General features: G+C 40.4%; 1 long non-coding RNA gene across 1 annotated transcript; it reads left to right on the top strand.

The window, feature by feature from the left end:
* Positions 1 to 342: 342 nt before the first annotated feature.
* LOC115608808 lies at positions 343 to 1,884 on the top strand. Its single transcript, XR_003991655.1, has 2 exons — positions 343 to 557; positions 1,083 to 1,884. It is a non-coding gene; the product is annotated as an uncharacterized LOC115608808 (long non-coding RNA).
* The last annotated feature ends 5,820 nt before the right edge of the window (positions 1,885 to 7,704 follow it).

Here is a 7,704-nt window from a genome sequence, read left to right as displayed (position 1 = left end):
CTTTTTGGCACCCAAGGTGGGGCTTGAAGGCTTTGAGGTAATAACAGATTGATCAGAGTGTATTATAAGGGAGTTATATTTCCTCTGTTAACAGTTGCAGGTCACGATATTGATTCATGTGTTCTCAATATTAGTTTACCTGATCTTTTTTTTTGCTGTACCTGTTAAAGATTGGTGTTGGCTTTTGCAGTTTGCTGTGCTCTGTAGTGATAGTGATGTTTTGCCTGGGAGATTTGTTACGAAAACAGTGATCTTGAGCTTAATCTGGTATTTTGGCTTGGTACTGAAGCCATTATTGTACATATTATGGAGACAATTAACTATTATACTTCTTCCTCTGAGGTTTTTTGAGGAAGTACAAAATAGCACCTTTGCTACCTTCTTCCATGATGTTTTCTCTCTTGTTACAATAACTTCTCAGTATCTTGAAATCCTCGGGTAGTTGAAATAGCCAGTTGCTACCGTGGCAGTGCACTGGTGACAACATTACTGCAATCAAGACTTCCCAGTTCCCATCCATATGTTGATCCATCAACTGGAGAGTCAAGGACTGATTGGTAAGACTCATTCACCCTTTTAATAGTCCCATTTGGCCAGTGTAAAAATCTAACGAAGCATGGAGGCTAACAGTGGACTATCAAGGCTTGAATGAAGTTACACCACAGCTGAGTGCTGCCTTACCAGACCTGCTGTAACTCCAATGTAAACTGGAGTCAAAGGCAGCCACACAATGGAGGAATTTTTTCAGAGCGGGAGAAGAATAATCCAGATTCTTTTGAAAACTAGTTTTACTGTCAACCAAAGTAAGGTCAAAGGATCTGCACAGGAAATTCAGTTTTTAGGAATAAAATGATATCACTGCTTAGGAATAAGATTACACTATATGTTAATTTCCTTTTCACTACGTGTTGTTATTGTTACTGTTATTGTTATTGTTATCTCAACCCATTCCAACTCTCTTCCTCCCATCCTGCGGGGGGAGTGAGTGAGTGGCTGTGTGGTGCTTATTTGCCAGATGGGGTTAAACCACAACAAAGATCCAAAACCCAGTGAGATTATATTTTCTTCCTAACTTGCTACAGGTGCCAAAGACCCTGTGGATCCCTCAGTTATGCCCAGTTTCGACTGATGTCTTACTGTTGGGTGCAGCAGCAGGTGTCAGTGAAGGGAAGGTGCCTACAATGTGCTGTTGCAAAACAAGGTGCCATAGGTGCAGTTGGATTTCTCTGTCCCAGCCCTTCAGGAATTTCAATGTTCTTTCCTCTTGCTGTCTACACCTGATTATTTTAGCAGTCTCTCATTTCTCCATCTTCTTATTCTTTCCCCTTTTGCTGCTGCTGCCTGCCTATCTTGCTTCTTGTAAGCACTTCTATGTCCAGAAATTGACCATGTCAGGTGCCAGCTTTCTTCCCAAGGACTGGGAAAGGACGTCAAGCTTGGGAGAAATGTGGCCAGAGCTGTTATAATGCAAATAAACTTGTAAAATGGTTCAAGAGGGCAAAGCCAAGCAAATGGCTAGCAGGTAGATTGTGCTTTAGACTAGCTTATTTTGCGCAAGTCAGATATTGCATGTGCTGTACGTGAAGTCTGAAGCTGATCTGTCTGGCAAACCTACTGATGTCTACATTGTCAAAATACATGAGACAACATTTCATTTCTCCAAATTTCCATTAATTTCATTGCCTTATTTTCTTTCTTTTCCTCCTACACCAGGATGACACTTTTGAAGTGTACTTTTAAGAGCATAATTTGATCGAATGATCCAAGGGAACTCCCTATAGACATCCACGATTTAATGCTAGATCTGTTCTAAAGGTTGGCATGTCTGACAATGGCAATTGGTTTAACTCCAGTTGATTTGTAGATAATAAATATAGTGTGTTTTTTCTGGGTCAGGACTGTAATTTGTTTACACAGCTTAACCAGGACTGTATCAAATAAAGGCAGGACCCAGCTATGTGTGACGGTGAGCATTCTGAGCATCCTAACCTCAAGCAGAGCAGAAGGTGCTCGGCACCTTGCTGGAGTCAGCCATTGTGCATGTCCTCCTGTGAGATGCTTGCATGTGAGTTCCAGATGACCTCAAGGAGACCAGAGGAATTCACTGTGTGGTTGATTTATGGTTCAGTACTCAGTACACAGATACTCTGTGCTCTGGAAACAAGCAGAGTCAGGAGCTGAATCTGAATTTCTTTGTCTTCCCTTTCCCTTCTCCATTTGGGATTGCACTTTCCAGCTCACAGCATATGCACTGGAAGCCAAAGAGAAGCCTCTTTTACTAGGTTAGTATTTTCATCCTGGTCCTGACTCACATCTCTGCAGGCTTTGGGCTCGTCTGCTCTGTAGTCATCTATCACTCTTTTCAAAGGGAAGAAGGAAACCCATGGTATGGGTGCAAAACTTAGAAGAGGTCTGTGCCGAATAAGAGCAAGAACACAGCTGCACAAGACTCAGCATACTTCTCGCAGACAAAATGCAGTGAAGGAAAAGATGGCACTTTAAGCTAAATGAGAGATCATTATACAATACTCTTTCCATTCAGCTTGTTCTAGGAGGAAGATATACATGCACAGCAGCACTTGGGACATGAAGAGCTACTTTGAGAGTAGATGTGGTTCCTGGTGTTTGAGATGACGATGGATAGTGGAGAGTGAGAAAATTGGCTGTCCCTGCAGAGGTGCCCTCCAGCCACAGCAGTGTCTGTGAAGTTGTGCTTTTCTGTACTTAATGAGAAAGCAGCCTGGGTTGGCTGAGAGCAAACTCAGTTTGTAGGAAGAGTTTCAGACTGATATTCATTGCCTGAGGAGGAAGTTTCCAGGGGCCCAGCAGAGCCCGTTAGCAGCATGAACAGCTTGAGCTACAGCAAGGAGACCCAAGCAGAAGTACACGAACATGTCCGTATTCCCTCCTACTGTGGTGAAGCAGGAAGGCACACAAAAGAGGCCTGAAAATCATTAGGCAAAAGACCATTCTGTGGGTTGCATGCTATATGCACAGGTATACACACACAGTCATAAGTGGGAGCTCGTGCAGGGTTCATGCTGTACCAGGAGAGATAACTGGGCTCTGAGAGAAAGCTTTTCTCTTTCGAACAGGCTGATGTAAATGATAGTTGAGGGTGTAACGCAGGCAGTTGTGTTCTTTACCCTCAGCCTCACGTTGTCAGAGGGTTTTGCTCACTGCACTGCCCTGTGAAGTACAACAGTAAAAGCCTGCGACAGGAGGGAAAGAACGTTGTAAGCCAGTGGTAGCACTAGATTAAAACAGCAGCACGCAAACACACTGACCTCTTCCTGAGCAGTAACCTTGAGTGAGATCTAGTTCACTGGATTGATTTTACTCTGCTTGTCCGTGAGAAAATAGAGCGCAGCAGCATAGGCTGCAACTGGCCAACAGTGCTTGCAAGCTTCAGTGATCTTCGTGCTGTTTATTTCAGCTTCCAGGTCCTTAAAGATATTGGTGATGTTAAGATGTAGTATTATACTCAAAGTCTTCTTATTGTCAAAAGGGTATTGACAAAAGGCTCATATTGTGCCTTTTGTGATCTACGAATTTATTGTTAGTCTAGTTAATGTTTTAAACAGCCTAATAATCAAAATTACAGACCCTACCATTAGTACAAACCTTGTTGCTTTTAACTAATAATGGCAAAATGAATACAGGAAGGCCTCATTAAAAATAGAATTAAAATTGCTACACAGAAATTTCCCTATTCTCTAGTGTTGTGCTTACTCTTTCAGTGCTCCTTTGGGTCTTTGATTGACACTTTGGTATTTCTCAAAAGGCGTGGGGGAGTATGATGATGAGTCATCACCAGGAGGAGTGCTATCTCATAGGAGGGGGATGTCTTTCTCCTCAGTCTGGTGTCTGCTTGGATTTAGTTTTATATCTTTTCTTAACACTATCAGTTTACTGTGATTAAATGACTGATTTGTGTCATCTGTGTCTGCACTCTTCCCTGTGACTTATTCTAGCAGTCCACAATGAGTAATCATTTGTTGTTACTATAGACTAGAGTTAAACTAAAAAATCTAGTCAGGAATGTCTCAGAGCTGGACAATTGCTATCCGCAGTTAAAACAAGTTAAAATATAGTTAGGCCCAAACAAACCCAGGGAATTGATGAGACCTTACACTGTCAGTACAAACCTTGTTGCTTTTAACTAATAATGGCAAAATCACACTTCCTGGGTGATATATCAGTCCCTTTGGATATGCTGTGAATTGCTGAGTTCAGCAAGGATTTCCAAACCATGCTATGACCGCATAATCATGACTGAGCAGCAGATATTGGAAGCATTCACACTTTCCTATCTTCTGTTGAATCAGGATAATGTATATAGGTCTCATTGACCTGTATTTCTTCATTGCTATCAGGAGACCAAGTAAGAAAAAGTATTTGATTTTCATCGCCGATATACTTTGCACAATCAGCAGGAATACTGCAATCGTTAAAATGAGAGCTACAGGTAGAGATGTAGGAGACCATAGTGTAACCTATAAGGATATAGAATAATTAAGGTCACATGGTTGAATCTAAGATACGTCACACGCAGAGAGACAGGATCAGGCAGGTTTTACAAGAGGTAATACAGAACAGTTTCTGGAATTGGGTCTGTACACAAACACGGCTAGATCCCACGTATATATGATTAGAGATTGATTAGAAACGGAGAAATGTCATAGTCACAGCTGGTTAACTTTTGAACTAAGCAATCATCTGAAGACTGGAAACTAGTATCTTCACATATCTATCTATTGCATATTTCAATGCTGTTTGCTGGCATTGCTCTGAAAAGACTCACTGGTATATTCCATTTTCTTGGACAGCTTTTGTTCACAGATGCAGATCTAGAATATCAGAAACACTTGTTATACATTTCCAAAATTATCTGATCAGCTTCTTGGTAACAAAAAGAACTTTTCCATCAACTTGGTACATGGTTACATATCTTACGTACATGCAGTGTTTGGAAACATCCTAAATTCAAGATGTTTTAAAATACCTCCAACACAATAGCACATAAACGATTATTTTTTAAAATATTATTAAAAATATTTTTATATTATTTAAAAGTATTTATTAAAATATTTTCCTTGGCAACAAAAATATGTAACTTTTTGATCCGTCTTTGCTGTCTATGTTTCATAAGCACTCAAGTTTCAACCATACTTGCAACTTACGTATATTTTCATGTTACAATTATAGACATTCATATCTTGGTGATCTGCTAAGCATGGTCTCTCTCAGTGAGAGACGTACAGTCCTCATCTGGGAGAACCTCACTTTGAGAGTGCCAGAACCTCCCAGGGCTCTTCTGCCAATGTTTGACTGTTTTTTGAAAATCCCTGGTCGGAATTGCCCGTGCTCTGATTTCTGCTGGCTGCCTCTTTCCTGCCCTTTGCACCTCTGGGGAAAACCTGGCTCTATCATCTCTGTAGTCTCTTACAAAGTTTTTTTAGGCAGCAGTAAATCCCTCTGCCCTCTTGGCCTTTTCAGGGCTGAAGAACCGCAGCATCTCCTCGCATGCTCCCTGCTCCAACCTCCACTGGTTGGTTAATGTCTTTCTTGTACTGTAGGAGAGAAAGTAATTAAATTCATACTTTTCATTTATAACATCTGTTTTTGTTCATATACTTACTGGAGGTGTAACACTTTTAATATGTTCTACAGCTGTACCCTCTTCTCAAGTTTTATCCTGTTCAGGTTAGTTGGATGTGTTCCTACTTCAGCTTTCAATCTCCCTCCTCTGAAGTCCAGATTTCTCCTTGAACTGCCAGTTCTTCAGTTACCTCTGTTGCCACTTACCAGACAGCCCATGTTTCAGCACATAATAGGCTTCTTTTCAAGAGAAAAAATTAGATTTTTTTCCATTTAATTTGGAAAAGTCTTGTTCTGCTTCCTAGATACACCTGCAGGAAGGTGGAACCCAAGGGTATGGTCCCCACTGATGAGCTGAATAACACACTGGCCTTGGACCAACAAAACTTAGTAAGGAGAATACTTTTAAAGAAGATGCAGTATTTGAAAATCACTGGAGTAGCAGTTCTGAGTTGGTCTCTGCAAAACTTCTGACAGCATGTGTCTCTGCCATATCCAGGTATGGAGTGCTCCTGAGATTCCTCTGCAGTCGAGAGGAATCGACTGCAGAGGAAACGAGAACAGAGGATACTCGGGACTTTGCAGAAAGTATTCTCTCTTTTTAAGGATCAAACTCAAAGAACCTTCACTGTTAGGAATATGACCTCTTCAGGTACTTTATTTACTTATCATTACGAACAGTAGAAAGTTGACAAATCATTCTAGCAAAGGGAATGGAGCTGCAATTGCAGGTGTCAGAATTTAGTACAGAAGATTGTGTCTCCAAAATTTGTTTTTAACTGTTTCAAAAGGCTGTATAAAGAAGGGAAGGAAGCAAACTATCAGGCAGTGATAGGGCTTTTCTTCCCCTCATTTTTTACTGGTTTTTTTTTTTTTTTTGTGGGCTAAGAATAGAGGGAACACGTAGCAAGCATCTTGCTATTAAATTTGCCCATGACAAATAGTGCAGCTGCATGTAGTGTGCAAAAACATCTGTAGAATCACGACATATGCAGAATCCCCCACACTAAAAGCGTGACATTATACTGAAAACAGTTCAGTTGAAAAAGCAATATAAATCCATTTTATATAATCTTTCTCCCCCCTTCTCCTCCCCCTGCTCTTTCGAATTACGTTAGCTAGAGGATTCTGTCACTCCTTCATGTTGGCAGTAAAATTCACAATATAAAAGTGACTAAGCATTTCAGGATTGTCCCCTTCTTTCAAGTCTGTCTTTCCTGAAGAAACAAAGTTTAATAAAGAATAACCAGTGGCAGAAACGCACTAGACACCAGAGCTTACTCCAAGTGGAACTTGACAGAGTTTGCAGATGCAATTTAACTCTTCAGAAACCAAGGGGTGATTTCCTGTGTCTCTGTATCTTGTGCAGTTGTTCAGTTCGAAGTGAGCAGTACAATTGCTACCATCTTTGCTTCACCCATGTAAATGACAGCACAAAATGCAGTGATATAGAAAAATGTCTAAAATGTATATATTTCTAAAGTAAGGGGCATCTCCTTGCCTCGGATTTTTTGAGTTCCCATAGCTTATGTTCAAATACAGCTGTTGTATTGTTGGAATTCAATAAAACTTCCTTTAACCTTCACAAAGTCACAAAGAAGGACTGTGCCTTTTTCAAAATTCTCGGAGGCTTTTATTTTCCCCAAAATGATTTTAACAAAATGTTTGCTTCTTTATTTCAAGTCTTCTATTCTTTGCTCTCTGAAATAGTTTCCTTACAAGCTTTAGAATTTTGAAGTAAGAAACGTTATAATGGCAACGCAAACACTGATTTTTGTAAAGTCAGAGGTTGTCTGAGGACTTTGTGATGATAATGCCATGACAAGGCAAACACATGCAGCTATTAATGCCTGGATCATCACTGACTTGTTTCTTTGGAAACATCTTTCAGTTGTTAGGACAGCTCAGCTATGATAAGTACGAGAACATTTCCGCATCCTTTACGCAGACTGCAGGGTAAGCCTGAAGCTGGAAGAGTCAGCCATCTGCGTCGTTATTTTCAACTCTATGCCCAATAAAATCCTGTAACCTAAATGTGAAAATACAACACTTGTGAGAGATTTCCTTAATGATTTTATTGATGGTGTAATTTTGAGTTTACTG

Source organism: Strigops habroptila, chromosome 5 (genome assembly GCF_004027225.2).
Source record: "Strigops habroptila isolate Jane chromosome 5, bStrHab1.2.pri, whole genome shotgun sequence".
Lineage (NCBI taxonomy): Eukaryota > Metazoa > Chordata > Aves > Psittaciformes > Psittacidae > Strigops > Strigops habroptila.
The sequence above is the reverse complement of the archived record's forward strand: the minus strand, read 5'-3'. Positions and strand labels throughout refer to the sequence as shown.